The 13,753-nt window shown below is 33.1% G+C and overlaps 1 non-coding gene across 1 annotated transcript; it reads left to right on the forward strand.

Moving 5' to 3' along the window:
- Positions 1 to 13,359: 13,359 nt before the first annotated feature.
- Positions 13,360 to 13,463, forward strand: LOC126002210 (U6 spliceosomal RNA). Its single transcript, XR_007492975.1, has one exon. It is a non-coding gene; the product is annotated as a U6 spliceosomal RNA (small nuclear RNA).
- The last annotated feature ends 290 nt before the right edge of the window (positions 13,464 to 13,753 follow it).

Raw genomic sequence — 13,753 nt, forward strand, 5'->3', positions numbered from 1 at the left:
GCGTGCGTGTGAGCCCCGAGTCTCTCCGGCGCGCACCCCCGCCGCCTGCCTGCCCGCCCACCCTGCTCCCCACCCTCCTGCAACCCCCTCGTTCTCCTCCACCCCTCTCTCAGGTGGCTCCCTGCAGCTGGAGAGAAAAGCCAGACAATCGTTGCCACACCCTGGCACCTGCCGCCTCCTCTGAAGTTGCTTTATGGGGCCTGTGTGCCTTCTTTCGGCACACAAGCCCGAGCCTCCGGGGTAGTTAAGGGATTTTTGCAAAGCAGCCGTGGGTGTCTTGAGGTTCTCTAGGGGGGGCAAGCATTGACTTTGTAATGAACTGTGTGAAAGGGTTTCCCCCCCCCCCCACACACACACCAGGAAGCCCCCTCCCTATTAGAACCAGTGGGGAAGTTAAGAGGTTTGGGGAAAAAAAGTGGCTTCTGGGGCACTAAGCTGGGAGAGAGAGACGGAACCTTAGAAAGTGATTTTTGTCCCAGAGTCTCCGGGAAAAGGCAACTTAAGTCAGCAGCCAGACTAAATCTGCAAAGACCTGGCCTGGCTGCTCTGCTAGGATGTGTGCCTGTGAGTGAGTGAGTGAGTGAGTGAGTGAGTGAGTGAGTGAGTGTGTGTGTGTGTGTGTGTGTGTGTGTGTGTGTGTGTGTGTGTCTGTCTGTCTGTCTGTCTGTGTTGAAATTTGCTTGTTTAGTGGTTTTTGGTTTGGGGATTTTTTTTTTGTTTTCTACTTAAGTTATTAGTTCTAGGGCTAGTCTGTGGCTCATTTGTTCTTGAGGGCAAAAGGTGAACGCATGGGGAAGTGAGTAGGGAACTGAGGTCTCATTAAACAGGGCATCTGTTTCAGATGAACATTATTGGGACCAGTTTGAGACCCTGCGAGAAAAGAGAAGGGATGGGCAGATTCTTGAAGCTTCACTAAGGTGGATCAAATTTCTTGCTCGCCATCAAAAGAAACAATATAAATGAACTGGTATTTGCAGTCAAAGTGATTGAACCAAAACACAGCCCCTGGGTTACAATAATGCTTCCTCCTGTTTTTCTGTTAGAATGATTGCTTAACGTTCCTGGATTCGATTCCAGCAGTTGCAGGTTCCAACCTGATAAAAACAGCTTTTCTTTTTCTTCTAGAGAGGGAGGTAGAGAGACAGAAACACAGACACGGAGAAATCGAAGGCAGCATCCTCAAAGGCAAGGGTTTGAAAAGAGAGCGTACTCAGGAAAAAAAAAAGATAGCAAAGGACAATTGGCCAAGCAATTTTATCTCCTTTGCCTCTTTTAGTTCTTTAAACTTCAATTTCTTCTTTCCTTTTGGAATTTAAAATGAGATTCAGGTTGTAAGGTTGATGGAATGCAACACTGCATATCGCTATGAAGAAGTTAAGGTATTGAACTACTGGCAAATAAATAAGAAAAGTTATTTCAGAACAAGGTTTATTCAGGTAGCAAGTTTGGTGAGAAGGGGAATGAATATTGTTTTGAAAAGACTATTTTTAAGAGAAAGAGGCAAACTCTTTTATTCAGTACCTATTTCCATACATAAAGCCACAGATGTTAGGAAAAGATATCATTGTCCAGAGATCCTGTACAGAAATTTTAATTCTTACTTTCTGGCATAGCATTATTCATTTTGAAAGAATGCTTTTAGTAAGGCGAAAGTATGTCCATCATTAAACATTTTCCTTGATTTTTGGAACAAAATGGTTGATATGAGTTTTTTTTTCAGATTTTACTTAAAAAGTAGTATAGTAAATCTTGAACATAAAATTAAAGACAGTGACCCAATCTCAGAAAGAAGTGTGCTAAGATTTCTCATTTTCATATTTTACACTCAATTTATTTCCACTTTGCTAGTAAAATACAAACTTAATATGCATGTTATGCATTCAATTTTGGTAACAGTATATGTTCTAAAAATGCTTTTCATTTAAATGATTAAAAAAACTCTAGGGAAGCACACTGGCATTAAGTTATATATACTAGTGTGGAAAGAAGGAGCATCTTGGAAAAGGTGGTAGGTTACTGACACTGTTGTTTGATATACTGAAGTGGCAGTGCAAGTATAAACAGTAACATCAAACTTGTAAACCACCATATCTATAAAAATTTAAATAAGCTGTATATTCTATCTGAGGTTTTGACTGTAGGTACTAGTTCATATCATCTGATAAGTACAGTATGGAGGGTATTAAAAGTTTATTATCACTATTATTCTCATTTCCAATATAAATTTTATGAACTCAATTTAGATACATAGTTCTGAATACATTCAAACTTATCCCTTATTATTGATAATGATTATGTACTGATATGTTTAATTCTGAGAATTTCCAGCATGTTAGCTGACCCACATGTATGAGACATTTCACTTTTACTAAACTTATTTACAAACTTTTTAGAAGTAAAATATAATAAATGTTAAAAGAATGTGAGAAATTGACTTATTTTTTACAAAGAAAAATAAAGAAATTCTGATGAGAAAGTTTCCTAAGCACATACAATCCAGCTTCTATTTCTACTATTTCTTCGAATATGATCTTAGGTAAAAAAAAAAAAAAAAATGGATCTATGCATCACTTAGAGACAGCATTTTCAGAATTTTTTTCTGAAAGTTCACTTTTCCCAAGATGTTAATGGGGTTTTATTAGGGAGGGGGCCATCTCATGTTAAAAAAGGTGGGGGGGAACCTTGCATATTAGCCTCTGCAAAGTTCTGTGGTTTAAAAACTTTTGGAAATATAATTAATTCAGCATTTTGTAAACTTTCTTCTATTTACTATGGTATTCTCCCCATCCCATCTGGTAGCGCTATAAATTTAATGTTTCAAAGAGAACACCTTGAGAAACAATGTTTTAAAACAAAGCAGCAATTTAAACTATCAAAAACAAATAAAAACAGAAGTATTGGAGTTTAATGGATTTCAAGAATTGTTATTGGGTTGGAGTTCAGATACTGAAGTAACTGAAATGCTAAATTCCAATATCTGAATGGAAATCAAGCTCAGCAGTAATGTTTTGAATAGGCAAATCGGTTCATCTTCTCAGTATTGTATTTGTAAAACCGTTCAATAATGGGTACACTATAGGATAATGAGTCTACTGATGTTTTTTGTGTTTGTTTTATTTTGTTTTTTGTTTGTTTTTTGTTTTTGTTTTTGTTTATTGGGTCACACGCGGTGATACTCAGGGGTTACTCCTGGCTATATGCTCAGATATCGCTCCTGGCTTGGGAAACCCTATGGGGCATCTAACCTCGGTCAGTCCTAAGCTAGTGCCAGCAAGGCAGATGCCTTACCACTCCGTGCCACAGCTCTGGCTCTGAGTCTGCTGGCGTTAATAAAGATAATAATCACAAAAACAATATTACATAAAAATTCTAGAAGTAATCATTTTTAATATTTTGAATAAAATTACTGTTTTCCTGTATTGTTTTGTTTTAAAAGAGAAGAAATATTTTCTCAGAGCAATTCTCATGGCTCCTCCATTCTCACCAAGACTGATAGTGTATTCCAGATCTCTACGGTATAGACAGACAAGGGAGAATCAGTAGGTAATGAATGGGTGTTGCCAACCCACATGCTAGGCTAACTTACGTGTCTGCTACAGATGATGACAGAGAAAGTTATTGAATTACTGCTGCTCTCATCCTCAATTCTGGAGGACACTGTCAAACTATGTAGAAGAACATGTGGCATTAATAACTGATGCCTAGATATATGCATTATAATAATATAAGTAATATATAAATTACATGTATGCCTAATTTTCTTTTGTATCTCCCATATCTCTCCACCTCACTACTCCTCATTAAATTTGCTGGAAAAAATTAACTCACCTTTTAAATTGTCAAACAACAAAATAGCATTAGACACAGTATTAATTTATGAGATTATTGAATATTTTAAAATTACATATGGAATCAGATGACTAGTTCTTATACTTAATAATGTTACTAATTTTTGCAAGTTGTGCATTGAAACACTTTGTGTCACATTTAACTTTTTATTTTATTTAATGTCCAAAATGCAAAAGTGCAATCCAAAGCAAAATATTTAGCCAGGTACTGCTAAATTTCTGACTTAAAAATATTCAGGCTAAAGAGTTGGGGCGAGTGAGGTAGTGCAAGGGTTAGAGCAGATCTTTGACATTGCATATGGTTCCCCAAATAGTACCAAGAACTATTCCAAGCAAACTGCCAGTATAAGACCTGAGTATCAGAGGTTAGGTCCCAAAACAACTATGAACACGAAATAATTGAATTTTTTGAAACTATTAATTTTTGTAACTTGTTTATTACATTGCAAGAAAAAAATAATACAACAACCCGCTGTTATTACTCCTTTAAGAAAAAATATATCAGGCACATATTGGTCAGGTACATAATTCATTACCTAAAATGAATACGTGTTGGAGCCAATAGAACCTAAATAGTAAAAATTCAGAGCTCATCTCCTCAATTCAAACAATGGTGAGGGACCAATTGTTAAAAATTACTAATTGTATGCTAATCCTTATAAGTATATAGCCCACTAAACAGCCAATAGTTTTGTGAGTTGTTTTCATTTAACAGGTGAAGAAAAAAGAAACTAAAATCATGACACAATGTACTCATTATTACAGGGATATGAAGAATGAAATCAAGAGCCAGTCAAATGAATGTGAATTTGCATTTGAATCCAGGTGCAAGTGGAATAAACTTTATGTTAAACAATCAACCTAGAGAGTGCTACAATATATTTTATTTCTATATTCAATTTTATTAGTTGAAATTAGTCTTTTTTCAGTACAATTGCCACTCTCTGTGATCTTGATTTATTATTTAAGAACATACTTTGCCTTTATTTTAAATATATTATTGAAATGCATTGAAAGTAGATTTTCAAGTTCTCTAAAGTATTTGCATAATTAATAAATCTTCTGTTATTACTCCCTATAAGCACCAACTTAATTCTTTCCTTCAAGATTTTTCTCATGCTTTTATTCCACCTGAAATATCCTCTTGCAAGTGTTAGTATCTGAAATCCTATCTCCTCTTTTAGACATACCTATGTTATTACAGTGATTTTCTCTTGTTGTTTGTTTGGTCTTAGCCTCATCTTTCCAATTACAAATGGCTCTTCCATAAAGGAAACCATAGGCTTATAAAAAAAAAAAAAAACCTGAGAGTTCTATTTTAAAAATTCTCTGTCCTCTCTATGAGTGCTAAAACAATAAATTTTAAAACTATAGATTGTATACAAAATTGAGCACTTCTGCTATTTATTTAATTTTCTTATGAATTCTGTTTTCAGAAAACAGACAGGATTACATCTTTGGAACCAGCATGATTTTCTGCACCAGCATAGCAATCAACCCTTTACTGGGGAAGTCCCTAAGTCTGTCCTGGCACCACTTGCTCCAGGGTGGGTTCATATGATACCCTGACAACTTGGAAACAACAAAAACTTGCTTTCAGGGCTGGTTTCTCTGCATCACCACTTTACTTTAAGATAAACCAAAAAAAAAAAAAAATGCTTCGTAACTCCCTGACTTGAACCTAGGATCTGTGCAAACACCAAGATCTCTAATTACTGAAGCCTGACTGCGACAATCATGATTGAAGAAAACTTTTCCTGATACTATGAAGAAAAACTTTGGGGTTAGACAACTTAGTATTCCCAGACGCTATAGTTGGTCTATGGCAGGATGCTTCATGGGTAGGGACACCCGGTTTGAGCAAAAGGATATTTTTCTTTCTATTGTTCCCAACTTTTTCTGCAACTATGTAAAAACTGCCACCCCTTCTTTAAACTTTCATATAGGTGATCCTGCATTTTTCACAGACATAAATTACTTTGTTTTACTTCTTATTTCAGCATTTCTCTATAAAATTAAGAAGGGGGCAAACGATGTGGCCCAGGGGCTAAATGGTCTCAGGTGCAATGGTGGAGATATAAAAGGGCAGAACTAAATATCCAAGATAAATTCAATAACAATAGAATCAAGAGACTCAAACTATAACAATCTAAACTTAAAATGAATCTGTTATACAGGCAGGCCCTGGGACAAATTGTGGTGGTATAGGATGAACACCGAGAACATTGGTTGAGGGAGGTCAGCACTAGTGGTGGGATTGGCCCTGAATATGTCTGAAATCCAACTATAGAGGACTTTGTAAATCACAATGTTTTCAAAAAAAATATGCAGGATTAATAAGCAAAAGTGAACCGTTATCTCCAGAGTCTGACCGAGGAAGAGTAATTTCTGTTGTCCTTTATTTCTTCCTCAGTTTCTGACACAACCCATTTTATTGAGGATTTTTATTCCCTAATATATTTTCTCCACTTAATACATGCATGTCTTATAGCAAAGGTTTACAGGGAATTAAAACTTCTCCTGTAATTGGCATTCCCTTCTCATAGAAATGTTGCATCCCCAGTATTTCCCCAAACATCTGAGAGTTTATCTCCCTGTATCCTGACCTATACTATGTGCTTATAATATTAGTGCTTGTTAACCTTGATGACAAAAATTATACCTTGGAGTTTTGACATCTTTTATTATGAGTGAATTTTATGAATATCTCATATGTTTAACTATAATTTCTATTTTCCAAACGTGATTAAATATTTTATCTTTTTTATTCTTTATAATGAATAGCTGAATTTTTCCAGTAATGGTAGAGGCTTTATGTAAAAGAAAATATCCTATCATGTATATATTTAAGTAAAAGAACTTTTTCAGCTGGTTTAAGCTGTCTTGTTTGATTTTTTACTATGCTGGTATAGTTTAAATTTGGGATGACAAATTTATTTGTATTTGCTTTATGATATCTTAGTTTTATTTTTTTGCTAAGTAGGCTCTTACTATTGTGAACTTATAAATTTATTCTCATATTTACAATACTTTATAGATAGTAGTTTTTACATATGTATTTATAATTCTTATCAAACTGAAATTTATTTTTGCATAAAAGTAGGGTGTATAGAGTTTACATTCTAGAAAAATATCGGTCATTCTTTATTCTTTATTGAATAAATTCATTTCTCCTTTGTTGATATGGCATTTTAACACAGTTCCAAAGTCTCTATATATTTGACTCTAAAGATAACTTTTATGGTTACCATTTAATTGTGTTATCTATTCATGTCTTAGCACCAGGCTTGTGTAGTTGAATAAGTGCTATGAAAATTACTTCCATTTACTAAATTTTTAAAAAATATATTGCTTTAAGTAATGATATACCTTTATTTTATTTATGCACATTAACTTTAGAATCAGACTGTTTGCTTGGAATCAAAGATTACGTATATTCATAATATATTCCTTATATACAACTAAGCATATTTTACTAAATGCTTCCTTATTTGGCTTCAACTTAGGCATTTTGTCATTTTGTATGCAAATATAAATGTAATATTTTCCATATTATACTTCTTAAATGACTGTGTTATGTGTATAAAAAGCTGTTTATGAAATCCTGAGCAATAATATGGCACCTAGAATTCTTGCCTTGCACATGAGAGACCTGGGTTCAAACTATGGCACCTGTATTGTTCCCAGAGAGTAATTGCTTAGCACAGAACCAGAAGGAGACTATGAGCACAGAGTGAGGAAGGCAAGGTAAAAGAAAACTTAGTGTGGATGTGTGTACTGTTCTACCTAGTCACATTAGCAGTCTTTTAACTGCTTTATTAATTCCTCAGTTAATTGTTTTGCTTCCCTTATATATAATTATACCTATAATAATATTACTTTTATTAGTCTTATCTCTTCTCCAGTTTTAAACTTACTTCTCTTATTAAAGTATTATAACTGCTACTAAATAAATGCTAAGTAACTGGAACCAATTGCTCTGTACTTAACTCAAACTTCCACTCTAGTGACCTATAGGTGGGCACAGGCCATGTCTCTCGTCTCCTGTGACCAGTACAGATGTTGCACTCATTTTCAATAAAACAGCGTTTGCTTGACAAATAAGGATGAAAACATATTGTCAGTATAGAAAAAATATGTTAATAAATGTAAAGGGTAAAATAAAGAAAAAAATTTTCCATGGCATGAAAATAATAGGGACAGTTATGAAGACTCAGGAAGACAGGATACTATAACCTTTGAAGTCATATTCGAAAAAAAAAAACTTAAAATTTTGGGTGTTTTAAAACAAAATAAAAAATTGCTTTTTCTTTTTACTCACCATATGTCTCCAACATATTATTAACTGGAGAAAAATTATACTATGATAGTTGAAAGGACAATATGGAACTATGTCCTCTTTTTATTTGGGGGACCAGGGTATGGATCATACTTACTGTGCTAAGACTTAAACAAGACTCTGACAAGAATTACTCTGGACAAATGTGTGTTGTGCCAACTGAGGTAGGCTACTTGCAAGGTAAGGGCTTTAACCTCTGTACTTTCTCTCCAGCTGTGTTTACTCAATGAATCAACATTTATTTCATTGACATTTGCATCTCATTTTCAATTAACAATTTGATGAAAATTAAGTCATAGATTAATTTATTTTCAATAAACACTGCTACCATTTTTTACATAAAGCATAGTAACTGGAATAAAGCTAAGTGGAATTCAGAGACAGTTATTATTCTATTCATAAACAAATCAAAAAGATCTTGAATACATAGCATAATCTTTAATTATACTGGCTCTATAATTGCTGCAACTTAGAAACTCTCAAATAACTTATTGTATTCACAATCAATTTTTTATTTTAAAAATAACTAAAATGCAGTATTTTTAATGCATTACTTTTTGAATAAATACAACTTGAAATACAATTTATTTTTCAGCCATGGAAGAAAAAGTATAATTTTATGTTTCTTAATAATCACTTAGATTTTCTTACTTTGTTTCTTGGATAAATCCTATTTGATATTTTTCCAAACATATATTTTCTTAAAATATATTACTAAAATAAAGTATTGTGTATATAAAATCACAATTACACTTTGACTTAAATTATTGCTTCAGCATATGCAAAATAGTGGTTCAAATATTAAATTATATATTTCTCAAACCAATATAAAACCATTTTGTGGGGACCAGAGAGATAGCATGGAGGTTAGTTGTTTTCCTCACATGCAGAAGGTTGGTACTTCAAATTCCGGCCCCCCTAGAGTGCCAGGAGCAATTTCTGAGCATAAAGCCAGGAGTAATCTCTGAGCACTGCCGGTGTGACCCCCCCCCCAAAAAAAAAACACGTTTTATGTAATAAAATTTGAAAAATGATAGAAACATAGTGATCCTCAATATGGAAAATTTTAAAATTATATTGTTTTCACCTTATGCATTTGATAGTCTCAAAAATAAAAGTATAAATTTATGCCAAGAAAATTCTGTTTATTTGGGAGCCATGCCTGGTGGTCCTCAGAGCTTATTCCTTGCTGTATGAATTTTTGGAATAGCTTTCAGGATTTTATGGGGTATTGAGAATTGAACCTGGGTCAGTAGCTTGATGACACAGCACTTCACCCATGATACTAACTCTCCAGCTCCTATTCTTGAATGTTTTCTATAAAATAATACAATCAGGTTTAGAAAGATAGCTCAACATGCTAATGACATCCTGTGCATGCTGGAGATCCGGTTGGTCCCCAAACTAAATGAACCCCGAAGCGCAGCCAGTGTAACTCAAAAATGGCAATAAATAATGAAGTAATGTAATAAGAAAAGTGACATAAATTGAACAAAGAGATTATAAAACAAGCTAAATCCAGGTGCTTTTATTTTTCAACACTATTTGTAGAGGTTCCCTAGACAAAGTAGAACAGAATAAATTCAAAGTATAACAAAATGGAAAATAAGTACCTTTCAAAAAAGTCTTGAACTTGAATTACTTTTTTGCTTTTAATAATAACCTTGAATGATTGTTCTAGTTTTACTGTTAATAAGTAGGAAATATAATAATAGGAGCATAAAATGTGGGATGGAATTTTAGTGTTGTCTAACATGATTTGAATCAGAATCAGCTGAAAATACTGTATGTTGTTTTAACATTTTCCTTTCCTCAATAAAATGATGTGTAACTTTGGGTTATGACTGAGCTGGTGACTCTATTCTTCCAAGTGCTTAGAGATCTTGAGCCATGACTAAAATTTCCAGAAGCGTCTTATTTTTGATAACAAGTATAAAACCACTGCTCCACAATTTTTACCCATTTAATTTATTTTCATTATTTTTGTTGTTTTTTGGGGTCAAACCCAGCAATGATCTTGTGTTATTCTTGGCTTTGCCTTCAAGATTTTCTCTTGAAGGGCTTTAGGGCACCAAATGAGATGCAGGGGATCCAACACAGGTAGGTTATAAGCAAGGCAAGAGTCTTAATCCTGAACTATTTTTTCTGTCACAATTTATAATTTTTCATTGACCAACAATATTATGAAATTTCAGGGACTATGTTTTGCAACTCAATATGTAAGCAACTATCACCCATGTTAATCCTATCACCAAAGTTCTAATGTAGTCCTACCACTAAAAATATATTTTTCTATCTTTCTACCCTATCTATTCCATTCTGGTAACTGCTAGCTTTGGCAGAGACCATGACTTAGTTTTGATGTTTATTGCCATTTACTTTTCTTTAATAATTTATATTTTACATATGAGTAAAACCATCCTTTAAATTGAATTCACAAACTTATTTATTTCACTTTAGCATAATCAACTCAAGTTACATTCATTTTGTTCCAAAACAGCTGGTTTATTTTTAATAATAGGAGTTATTAAGCTCATTCCCTTTCATATTTTACCACAGTTAACATCTTCTCTACTTTTTGCTTTATAGTCTATGTATTAATCTTTTATATAGTACTTTTTTCATTTTAACTTTGTATTTTTTGAGTGTAAAAGGCAAGTCTTATAAATTATCTTAGCAGTTTATTATTCTAACAGGGACTCAAGATAGACATTTCTTGTGCTCTAATTATTAATGTAAATAAGTTTTTCATGCTCTACTGCAGATTTTTTTTTTTCATTCCCAGATAGTACCTTTACCCTAAAAGGCAATTTTGTGGAGAAAGTGAATAGCAGAGCTTAAATCACTGCTCCAGGCAGTTCCTGGGACTGCTGGCTGAGGATTTCTTCCCATGGGAGCAATAAAGACTAACTCAGGGTAAAGACTAGAGTACTGTTGCTTTTCGATTTGTACCATCATTCAGTCCTTGATAAACGAATCCATGAATTAAAGATAATCTGCTGACAGTAACTAAACCTTCCATTCAGTCCATAGTCTAAACTGAGAAAGAAATTTGGAAACTATTATTATTTCTTTTGTTTTTATTTAAGTTACTAGTCACAGTGCCTCACACTTAAAACAAATCTAAGTAATTGTCAGTGGTATAATATTTCTTTGACCTCCTAGTCTGAACATAAAGCCAGAGGTGTACAAATCTGAGTAACATCCGGAAATGATCATAAATAAGATGGCTTGTTTCTACTTCCTGCAGAAATCTCCTAAATATCTCCAATTGAGAAGGAAGATAGATATGTTAGACCTCTTTGTATAAATTTTTCAGAAGTATAATCAGCCTGCCCCTAAGTCCACTTAAACAATTTCATCATAAAGAGGTCTAACAAAGGAAGTTACTTTCTAAGGTAGTTTTTTGTCCCTGTAAAATAGGAAAAAGTTGTAAAGAAGTTGTGTTGGCAAACTGTAGGTAGAAGGTACTGTCTCCAGGTCTTTGCAGGAAAGACACTGAGAGGCATACATCTTTATGGCAGTGAACATCTGTAGAGATGAACAACAAAAGACTGAAAGCTAAACCTAGATTCCATACTAAGGCAAATTCAGGCTTTGTAATAGCCCTGCAACTATGAGAATAGAACTTAAAACAAACCAAAAAATACAAAAGAACAATCAAAATTGCTTCTCACATTCTGAGTATTGAAACAATTAAATAAATTATTTTCAAAATAATAAATCTCTATAATAATTACTTAGGGAGGAGTGTTGCTATAATATATTAATTTAAACTTAATTTCTTTACTATTTTGAAGAGAGAAAGAAGAAAGACAAAATAGCAAAAACAAAAAGAGAGAAAAATGAATAAGAAAAAGAAAGACAAGAAAGAAGAAAGAGAAGGGTAAGAAAAAGGAAAAAAGAAAAATGAGAGAAAGAAAAAGAAGAGAGAAATAAGAAAGAAAAAAAAGAAAGGGAAGAAAGAAAGAAAGAAAGAAAGAAAGAAAGAAAGAAAGAAAGAAAGAAAGAAAGAAAGAAAGAAAGAAAGAAAGAAAGAAAGAAAGAAAGAAAGAAGAGAGAGAGAGAGAGAGAGAAGAGAAAGAAAGAAGAAGAAAGAAAGAAAGAAAGAAAGAAAGAAAGAAAGAAAGAAAGAAAGAAAGAAAGAAAGAAAGAAAGAAAGAAAGAAAGAAAGAAAGAAAGAAAGAAAGAAAGAAAGAAAGAAAGAAAGAAAGGAAGGAAGGAAGAAAGAAAGGAAGGAAGAAAGAAAGAAAGAAGAAAAAAGGAAAGGAAGAAAGAAGGATGGAAAAAGAATGAAGGAAAGAGTCAAATATACTATGAATGTATCACACTTGAGAGCTAACTAGTATTGGAGTTTAAACACTACTGAGAACTAAACATTATCTTTCTTATTTGAAGCAATACATAATTATATTTTAAGAAATTAAATTGTCAAAATCATTTATTTATAAGAGATAATTACTCTTCCCATCTATTTAAATTTTGCTCTATTGGACATGTAGGTAGTAAAAAAACGTCAAACAAATTATTTTATTTTTGGTTTTTGTGTACAGTATTTTTATTTCATGAATCATTCAATATGTAAATGAAACTACATAATTAAAATAAAAATATGTAATCAAATTTTATAGTATAAATTTAAATGACTGATCTTGAGAAAATCTATATATTTAAATATAGCATATATGTGTGTCTGCTTTATCCTGCACATAGGCAAAATTTACACCATTCAGAATATCCTGGATAGCTTATTTTTTGAAGAAATGTAGAAAGTATCCCCAGCTTCAAAACCAATTCACAGTTTTCTAGAATATCACTTTATCATATGCCCTTGAGCCTTAAACCTGACCTAACAAAACTTCTGAAAGTCTCTTAACTCTTACAGAAGACCAACAGTGCTTACTTATCTGAAAAATCCTAACATTATTTGTTACGAACTTTAATTTTGATTTTCTGCACTTAATATTTCTTTTTACAAGAAATGAGAATCAATAAAGAAGACACAAGTATAACTATGTTGTTTGCTTGTCTTATATTTTCTTCTTGCTAGCATTGATGAGTGAATGTGAAGAATAGATCTAGACTATGAGAATTAAACAACTGGTCCTTTGTAAGGTCTGGCATTCTACAAAAAATGAATTACAAAACTATAAATAAAAATTATAAGATTTCTTGCTTCGGCAGCACATATACTAAAATTGGAATGATACAGAGAAGATTAGGATGGCCCCTGCGCAAGGATGACAAAGCAAATTCGTGAAGCGTTCTATATTAAAAAAAATTATAAGAACTCATTATTCTAGGGCAGGAGAGATAGTGCTTGCCTCATACATGGCTGGTAGGGTTCAATTCTTCCATACCCAATATAGTCCCTTGAGCCTCTGAAAATGATATCTGAGTATAGAGACAGGAGTATAATATAATTAATTACCTCCTTCGGCCCCAACCAACAGCTGAATATCCATTTAAAGTGATCAAAAATACCTTAAATTTTAAAAGTCATAAAGTATCTCAAACTTTCAAATGTCAGATAAAATGAAATATATTAATTACTTGGCACATATTT

This window comes from Suncus etruscus, chromosome 2 (assembly GCF_024139225.1).
Source record: "Suncus etruscus isolate mSunEtr1 chromosome 2, mSunEtr1.pri.cur, whole genome shotgun sequence".
Classification (NCBI taxonomy): domain Eukaryota; kingdom Metazoa; phylum Chordata; class Mammalia; order Eulipotyphla; family Soricidae; genus Suncus; species Suncus etruscus.